This window comes from Melanaphis sacchari, unplaced genomic scaffold, assembly GCF_002803265.2.
Source record: "Melanaphis sacchari strain LSU unplaced genomic scaffold, SCAv2.0 Contig221_pilon_pilon, whole genome shotgun sequence".
NCBI classification, from domain to species: domain Eukaryota; kingdom Metazoa; phylum Arthropoda; class Insecta; order Hemiptera; family Aphididae; genus Melanaphis; species Melanaphis sacchari.
Window position 1 is genome coordinate 462,719 of NW_020271098.1, and position 9,375 is coordinate 472,093.

Genomic DNA, 9,375 nt, shown 5'->3' on the forward strand with positions numbered 1-9,375 from the left:
CTGGTAAATAAATATTATTTTTTCGGTAACATCAAAAATAAGATACAAATTTGCTTCATACTTTCTTGGTATTATTTATATAATTTTAAATAGACCATGCTCAATTACATAAGTAGTTAAACAAAACAATTATTCATAGATATTCAAATGATTAATGTAAAACATAAGGATAAATAACATAGTAATATAGTTTTGACAAACTAAAAATAAAAATACAATAGGTTTTAAATAAGTAAAAGATTGGTGAAACAAAAAATTAATATTTAATTCATTAATAAATTGTATTACTCTATTACTAGAAGAATTGTTAGCTTAGTTCATATTATTTATATATTCATATAAAATGTTTTTTTAGTTCTAGTGCAAGAGACATATGAAAGGAAAAACGATACAAGAAATCAAGACAATCAATTGTTCCGGAAAAAAGTTTTAAGGTACAGTATAAGTCTAATTACAATCAACGACATTACTGCAGTGTTTCAAGTTTGAGAATAGACAAGAAAAGGTAGTATCCATATGGATCCCTATAGGATACCTATATCTACCTATAGGTAGATATATGATACATTTATATGAAAGGAAGCGTAAACTTTTTTGCTGCATTTTTTCTAATTTCATTAATAGCTTATTTAGTATGGTGGCCCTAAAATTAAGCCATATACACATGTATCAGTGAACAATATAAATAGATTTTAGGGCATATTTATTAGTGAAGTCTGTACTATTTCAAATAATAAAAGCTAAAATTTCGTTAGATCTAATAAAAATATTATTAATGTGACAATCAAATTTAAGTTTTTGGATCGAAATACCTAAGTCCAAGACAGAATCCTTAGTCCAATGAAGAATTACTCCTTTAACATAATAATAAAAAATAATAATTGCTCGGACTCTGGTAAATGATATTATTTGACATTTATGGATGTTAAAGAATAAAGTTATTATTCGTATACCATTTATAAAGAGCATTTAAGTCAGATTAGAATAACTCAGTATCATTTTTGCCGTTAACTTTCCGAAAAATGTTGATGTCATCATCAAACATTAATGTAGAGTTGTTTTGGTAAGTTATATCATTAATAAAAATCAGAAGTAATATAAGCGCTAAGTGCGAACCTTGCGTGGAATACCCGATGAAATATGTATTAGGGTAGACTTGCAGTTACTCTTTATAAACAACTATTTCATAACGATTCTTAATAAAGGATATAAGCCATAAAAGGAAGAGTATACAGGTTCCAATTAAATATCATAAGATGTATAAGAAATTTAATTTTACTAATTTATGCATATTTACGATTTTAGTGCCATTTTTCTAATTTAGAGTTAAAAGTGCTATTTATAGGTACGTTTTTTTTTTACAATAAAGGGAATAGAAATACAACTCCAATAAAGAATAAAAATACGCAAACATTAATTTATATTTTGAATCTCAATAAAATTAGTAGGTATACCGGTATATATTGTCAATTTTTGATAATAAACAAGACAATTTGCGAAATTCGAAATTCGATTTTTGTTTTTTAATTTCACTTTAAATATTTTATCATACTTGGAAACTTATGAATTTAACGATGTAGTGGCTAGTGCTTAACTAAAATATATTCCAACAACTTAATATCATATAAGTACAGTTAAAAAATAAAATTTCCACTTAAATACATGCATTTTTATTTAATAAGATAAAAATTACTTACTTATTACTTAACGATTATTTTATAAATTATCATTAATTATATTCTAATATCGAACAATTCGAAAATAAATTAAAGCATAATAGATTTTGAAAAAATAAACTAAGTAGCTATGAATTCCACTAAAGGACACTCGGTATCTGGCGATAGTGTACAGGTTAAATTATAATTGTTTCACTTATGGCACTGCATGTAACAAAAAATTTAACTAATATACAACTAATACGAAGTTGAAAAAATGGAAATATATATTTCTAATTTCTGTTAATAAAAATGTCTAGATAAATTACATTACGCCTGTATATGCCTGATGAATTTTTTAGTATTTTTACCCCTTAACAAATTTATATATAGTCATGAGTCATTCATAATTATGAATTTACTAATAAATTACTTTAAATATTCAAATATCTTAAGAAAAATTAAATATCATTTTATAATACCATTTTGTACAATAAAGCCTTATTAATTTTTTTATGATTTGTAAGAAAATATTGAAAATATATTAATGTTTTCTATGCTAAAAACTATGATAATAATTTACAAAACATTACACTAGGTATAGTATAGTAATATTATGATGTGAAAAATATAATTTAAATTGTATAATTAAAATTTCCTAAAATATAATGGTATATTTTATATTATAATATTATATTATGTCAGGATTTTTTTTTATCGGCTGACTATACTTTTTACAATATCTACTCGTATAATATTAAAAATAATTCTCAAATTTTAAATTATTATAGTTTTAATAATAAATTATGTTTAACACAAATAATAACACATTTGGAATTAAGTATGGATTTTAGTATCTACATTATACTGTAAAAATTTACAGACTTATTATTTATTTATTATCTATAACTCTTTCAGTTTAGGTGTGCAAGAATATTATATTCTATAACTATATTATAACTATGATTCGCGTGCTCACAAAATCCCACCATTGTTTTTTGTTTTGTGCAAATTCTTTGACTTTTTTGGCGAGTTCATAAATGACAAGCATCACATCACACACAATACATATATATTTATAAAGTGATTGTGTAACTTTAAATTTGTTTTTAATAACAATAATGTAAGTATTTTGTTTAACATTTATCCTGTATTATTCCTTCTTATTGTACATTAGTTGCAATGGTTTTAGCAATTTTACGTTTATGTTTTGTTTATTAACTAAACTATATATTAGATCAAGACATATTTATTTGCTTGTAATAATTTTAAATCATTTTATACAGTGTGATTGAAAAAAAAACTGGCAAATTAGTTTTATCTATAGCTATATAGATATGTATAAGTATTATTTTAAACAAATAGAATCAAATATTGAGTGTTATAAACTGGTAAACCCCAGTGTTGAGTAGTAATGTAACAAAACTAACACGTTACTGCGTTACTAATTTTGTTAGAATTATTTCCTTATAACCAAAATGTAATTAAAATTACTTTGCAAAATATTATTTATAAATATATATATAACGCGTTTTTATTTTGACTTATTTTTAACAAACTACAACAAAATAAAAAAATCGATTTTGTTAAAAAATGTTTTTGCTATGTAAAAATTCCTTTTTTGTTTTTCTATTATTTTAAAAAGTAAATACTAGGAATTTTCAAAAACATCAAATAAATCAAAAATTTTATCAAGAATTACTCTCAAAGTTGAAGATCAAAGCAATTTTTATACTATAAAAGTATAAAACGATCACACTAATACATTTTTTACTATAAACCATATACACAAATATAAGAAAAAAAACACATCACTCTTAAATTATTGCATTCATCGCACCACTCAGAAATTTAAAAATCTGAGAAAATATTTTATTTTAATTAAATGATGGCTCGAAAAGTTCATTTTTAAGTTTATAATGTTTGTGTTTTCAATCCATTTATAACTAGTAAAACAATTGTTAAAATTATTATTTTTTTTTTGTTAGTTTCTAACATCACTATTTAATAATTTATTTTTTGTGTTTAAATGATCTTCCACCTCTTATAAGCCTTAGAATTACGAAATTTCATGCTACGCTACTGTGTAATAGTTTATTGAAGTTCCCCACGACACCACAATCCAATTATACAGTACAGTAGTATAAAATATAAGATGATATAAAATCAGATTTTCAGATTATTAATCTCCGTTTCTTTCTAATCGTTTTATTCTTACAAGTCTTCTAGAGAACATAGGGATAAATTTATTAATTGTCTAGACCCTAGAGACTATTATACGCTTAAATATTATTATACTCTTCAAATATTTGAAATGACACAGCGAAATCCGGTAGCGACAATCGTGGTATCCGTGTGTATGTTAGATTATACATCTCGAATACAAATAAATAATTTACTATGAATATTCATTAGGTAACATATTACGCATATTTTAAAACAATTATAGTAATAACAACCATGATTATAAAATATTTATAAAATAAGAAAAAAAAGTTAACTAATATTATTGTTTCATAAATTTAATTCTATAGAATTCCATAATAAACTATGTATGACATTTTTGAAAAACGATGTATAAATTTTATTTTGTGATTAAACTTTTAAGAATTATAGTTTTCCCATATGAGACTATATAAGAATGATAAAAGCAATAGCTATCTTGTTAAAATCAGAGAACAATACATGAACAAAAATTGATATTTTCAATTAACCAGTTGAGTTTTTGTATTTTACAACTAATAAGACACTGCTACTTCATACGTGTATGGTAATAATTGAATGCGATTTGTTATAATCGCCAATCGTTTTTAAAAAATAAATCTAAATTTTATGAAAATTTAAACAAAGATGTTGAACTAAGAAAAATTAAGAATATTTTTCTTAGTAAATCAAAATATTTCGAAATAATCAATCATTTAAAACAACTAAGAGAAGAAAATAGCTTCTAAATTAATGGTAGAAATATGACGTAATGACAGTACTGGGAGCCGAAAAATTAATTACGCAAATAAATTTTAAAACAAACAAATTTTGTTATTCCATAAATATTATATAATAATGATTATTACGATAACTGTTTTCAAATACGTGTAATATGTTAAAATCAAATAAAAAAATTAATGATCAATATTATAAATTATTTGTATTATATTTGTAGTCTACATTTTCGGTAATAGTACAACACTTTTATTAATTAATACAGTAGGTAGTTGAAATGTGTAAAATAAATTTGTAGCACAATCCATCAGTTCAGCACATGTTTAAATTTTTGAAACGCATAACAGGAAATCGCTAGTACGGAGAATAAATTATACGAGCAAATAATACGCATAAACAATAAACACGTAATTCGAAAAAAAAAAAAGCTATAAATCATTCAACTGTATGGTCTGTATGTCTGTTATACAGGAACGGGTATTATTATACATTTATACGCAATAGGTACATCGAATAGGTGCGGCGCTTATATATTATTATAACGTCTCCACACACACACACACACACACACACATCGAAATAACACTGTGCGTACATTGAAAATTTTAAACGATTTTGATTTGGCTGCACGTTAAGAGTGGTAGAGGGGCGTGTGGTTCGCCAACCGATTTTGCGCGAAATCGCGTGTAAAATATTCACCAAATTTTACTCAATACAAATAAAACTAAATGTACAGATTGTGACGTATGATCGCGCGTTTACGATGTGGTTTTCATTCATCTCATATTATTAAGACCGCACGCATCAACAAATAAAATATTATCAATTAATTATTGACAATTTCGTTTTAATTGAATGAATATAATTTTTAAACACAACACGACGTGTGGTTATGAGAGAACGAGAGAGAAAGAGAATTAAAAAAAAATCGTAAAAACAGTAGGTACCTATGTTTTTTAATTGCGCGCTGTACGCGGCTCTGGTCGGGCGCCGTCGCGAGTGACAACCATCGGTCAGGCACGAGAACGCGGTGGAGAACAGCGTGGAAATGTTGACATCGTGACAAACGCGCGTTGACAACTCAATTATAAATAAAAAAAAAAAAAAACCTTTAAAAAACGCGATGCAAAAATACATAAAAACAATAATAATTATTTCTGTCCTGTGCTGTGTGTGCCAGTCACCACAATATGTAATTACGTATGTTTAACAAATAACAATATTGCAATGAACGTTAGGAAAATCATTTTAAACAGCTGCCGGCGCAGACGTTGTCGGTATAATAGTAATAATAGTATAACAGTTTACCAAACGGTACGAAACGGGACAAACGGTCACGCGTAAATGCGATGATATTATTATTATTACATTCAAACTGTCATAATATTTTATTACTGTAGTAATATCATTTGTATATTATAATACCGGCGGCGTCGAAACACGTGTTACGCCGTCCGTTCTGATTAACGCGCGCGTTATTGCCGAGGCATTTTATATAATAATCAAACTCGGCGGCGTGCGTGTGTGTGTGCGTGTGTGCGCGCCACGAAACGCGATGATGATGGTGTGGCGGCGGCGGCGATGATGATGTGTGAACGGACGGATATCTGAGAAGAAGAAACCGAATTCGCGGAAGCGATACGCATTATTATTATTATTATTATTAATAATATAATGTAACGTAATTATTATCATCGTTGGTGCCAAATATGCGTTTACAGATAAGAATTAACATCGATTTACACGCGCGCACGCAAACCCGATCTCGCGTAATATCGGGTGTTTGACAACTCTACAGCCGCGAGCCGTCGAGGTACCTACGCTCGTTCCTCGGCGCCGCATCCGTACGACGACGACGACGACGACGGCGGCGCGTTTCTAACAATATAATCGTGTAATACCGTCGTAACAGTCGTGTAATTACGATCATCATTTATATTTTACACTCGTTAATTTTCACGAGCTCGTTCGGTCGTGTTAATTTATACCTCCATTATGTGTCGTAGATAAAGCCGTTTTCGTGGAAAAGGAATTTTCTTTTCGCCGTCCGTACTACTCTACGTCGCGCGCGCTTGTACGGCTCGTGCACGGTGGCATACCGTGCACCGAACAAAGCTTTGCATGAAATCAACATTAATTTCGTGTTCTATCATTATTACGACAGTCAGGAATTCGCTTTCAGAAAAATCCGGCACCTCGTAAGATTTGCATTACAAATGTAACGCATTACGACAAATTCGGAGAAAAATAAACGGACGAAAGACACGGTTTTTGATTGTCGGTCCGTCCGATTGTGTGTTTTTGCGCGTGTTCGAACACAGTTTTTTTAGACCGGTCACGGACGAATTCCATCTGGTTTAATATATTGTATTACACGAGACACCCGAACCCGTCCCAGTTGTTACCACATTAAATCGCAATCGATTGCGTGCAACAATACGTCGTTGTGAATAACGGCCGAAATGACAGCGCCCTTAGCTCTTACAATCTCGACGTTATCGATCCTCTTGACAATGGTGTTTAAAACGAAATTCCCGTTGTAGGTCATGTATACACTACATTATTATACCATGATACAGGGTGTCCCGCCGAAGAGTTCTCGTCCCCGGAAATAGCTTACTTCCTTCAACTCGTTCTCTTGTTTTCATACCTCCTCAAAATGACCTGCCTCTTCGACAAATTTAAAAACATATTTTTATTTTATAGAATTTAAAAGTTTAAATTATTTATTTCCATTGAGTTAAGGAAGTTTTCGAATAGTAAATAACTTTATGCCTGATGCCCAGAGGGGGAGGGATTATAGGATTTACTTTTTCAAGGGGCAATGTCGGAGTACAAAGCTAATTAGTAATTACTATATTTATGGCAAAAATTAAAACGTTTCATAAAGGCCGTTTTTAGACGTTGAAAAGAGAAATATATCATAAAAGCGGGGGCGTCATTTCAGGTTATTTTTTAGGTGTGTGAAGTTTCAAGAAGACCATTTTTAAATTAAATCAAGCCAAATAAAAATAGATATATGTAAATATATGTACGCATTATCCTGCTTTTAATTATTTCCATACATTTCATGGATCGCATCAATATAAACAGGCAGTAAAAATCAATATTAAAACTAAAATATAATAAATAATTAGCAATCACAATAATTGACTGTATATATAGCAATAATAATAAATGTCAATGAGAAAATTAAAATACAATTTAAGAAGATTTAATTTTGAGCATTATCTCAATAGGGCGCAAGCCAATTAGTATATTATTTTAAAAGTAAAAGGTGCAACTTCACACCCGATCCCTCCCCCCTGAAATGATGCCCTTGCATAAGTTTTTATGATATGGATTAAAGTAAAATAATAAATTATATTACTTTAAAACGCCAAATGATTTAGTTTGAATGGGCCTGACTGCTTTTGATATTAACAACTCTTATTTAGAAAGTAAGTTTGTAATTATTATAAAAATATAAAATTTTTATTTTTGAAATAAGCAATTTATTAAAAATTAAAATGCATACTAGTGCTATTGTTTATACTAAATTACTAAGAGTAGGTAAACATATACATGTGTAATAACGAGAAAATATAACATAGAATAAATAAATATAAAACTAATTGGACAAACACGAGAGATACAAGTCTCTTATGTAAGTCCGGTGTTAGAAATATATTTAGAGTTGCGAATAAAAGTATTATGTCCGGACTGACACAAGGGACACAAACTTTGGACGTAAGTCCGGTGTTAATAATTATTGAATATACTTGTTCTCGTATTATTACCTTCCTCCTGTTCTTCGGAGGGTTCTCAAGGTCTTGTATTCGAGAATGTAAAATTAAGCACACCGTTACGTAAATTAGATAGTAACATGCACCTTACCTGATTCGCCGCAGTGAATGCTTATTGTAAGTTCCTTGGAGAGAGATATAAGGTGACACAAATTACGAAACGACTTAAGAAAAACTTAAATTTAAATAAGAAAAATAACTCTGATTTAACTTATAAAAAAGAAGTTCAGCCGTCATTCGCAGAATCTTGTGTGTATGCTGTGTGGTGGTTTTGGGTAGAGCTCCTGCTCACTTGTCTGGTGCGCCTGCATTGATGGCTTAGTTGGTGCTTAAGCACTGATCAGAGAAGGCGACCTGGTTAAGCCAGCCAGAGTCGCAAGCGGCACCATCAAAGGTCTCCGTGTTTTCTAAAATAGGATTTCTTCTAGGCGACAGAGACCCTTATTGGACCATCCATTGTCTCTGGCGGCACACGAAACTGGGTCACACGCTTTGCAGCACATTGCCACAAATCATGTGTCAATCCCTTTGTGACCATATAAGTCGTTTTTTTCATCAGTGATAAAAGGATGTTTATGGGGTTTTAATATGCGTGCGACAACTTGACCGTTAATTTATTTGTTTTGAATTTTATGATTATGTAATATACAATGATGTGTGAGCATATCATTACACATGAAATGGGTTCATTAAAGTCATTCATAACTTGCAGATTAATTATAATTTTTCTTTTATCTAAATGCATTTATTTACTAAAAACTTTTAAGTTTAAATTAATTTCTTGTATTGTCGTTATAAGAATGGCTATACTCGTATTTATCGTCTCTCGTTGAAAATTTTAATTTTAATTCATACCGACATTACCTCTAATGAAAATAAATAATTAAACTTTAAAAATGAAAAATAAATTATAATTAAATAATTTATTCAAAAATGTTGTTATTGGAGGTGATTAGCTTCACAAAGACAGTAGGGCATACCACATGCTGTACAGA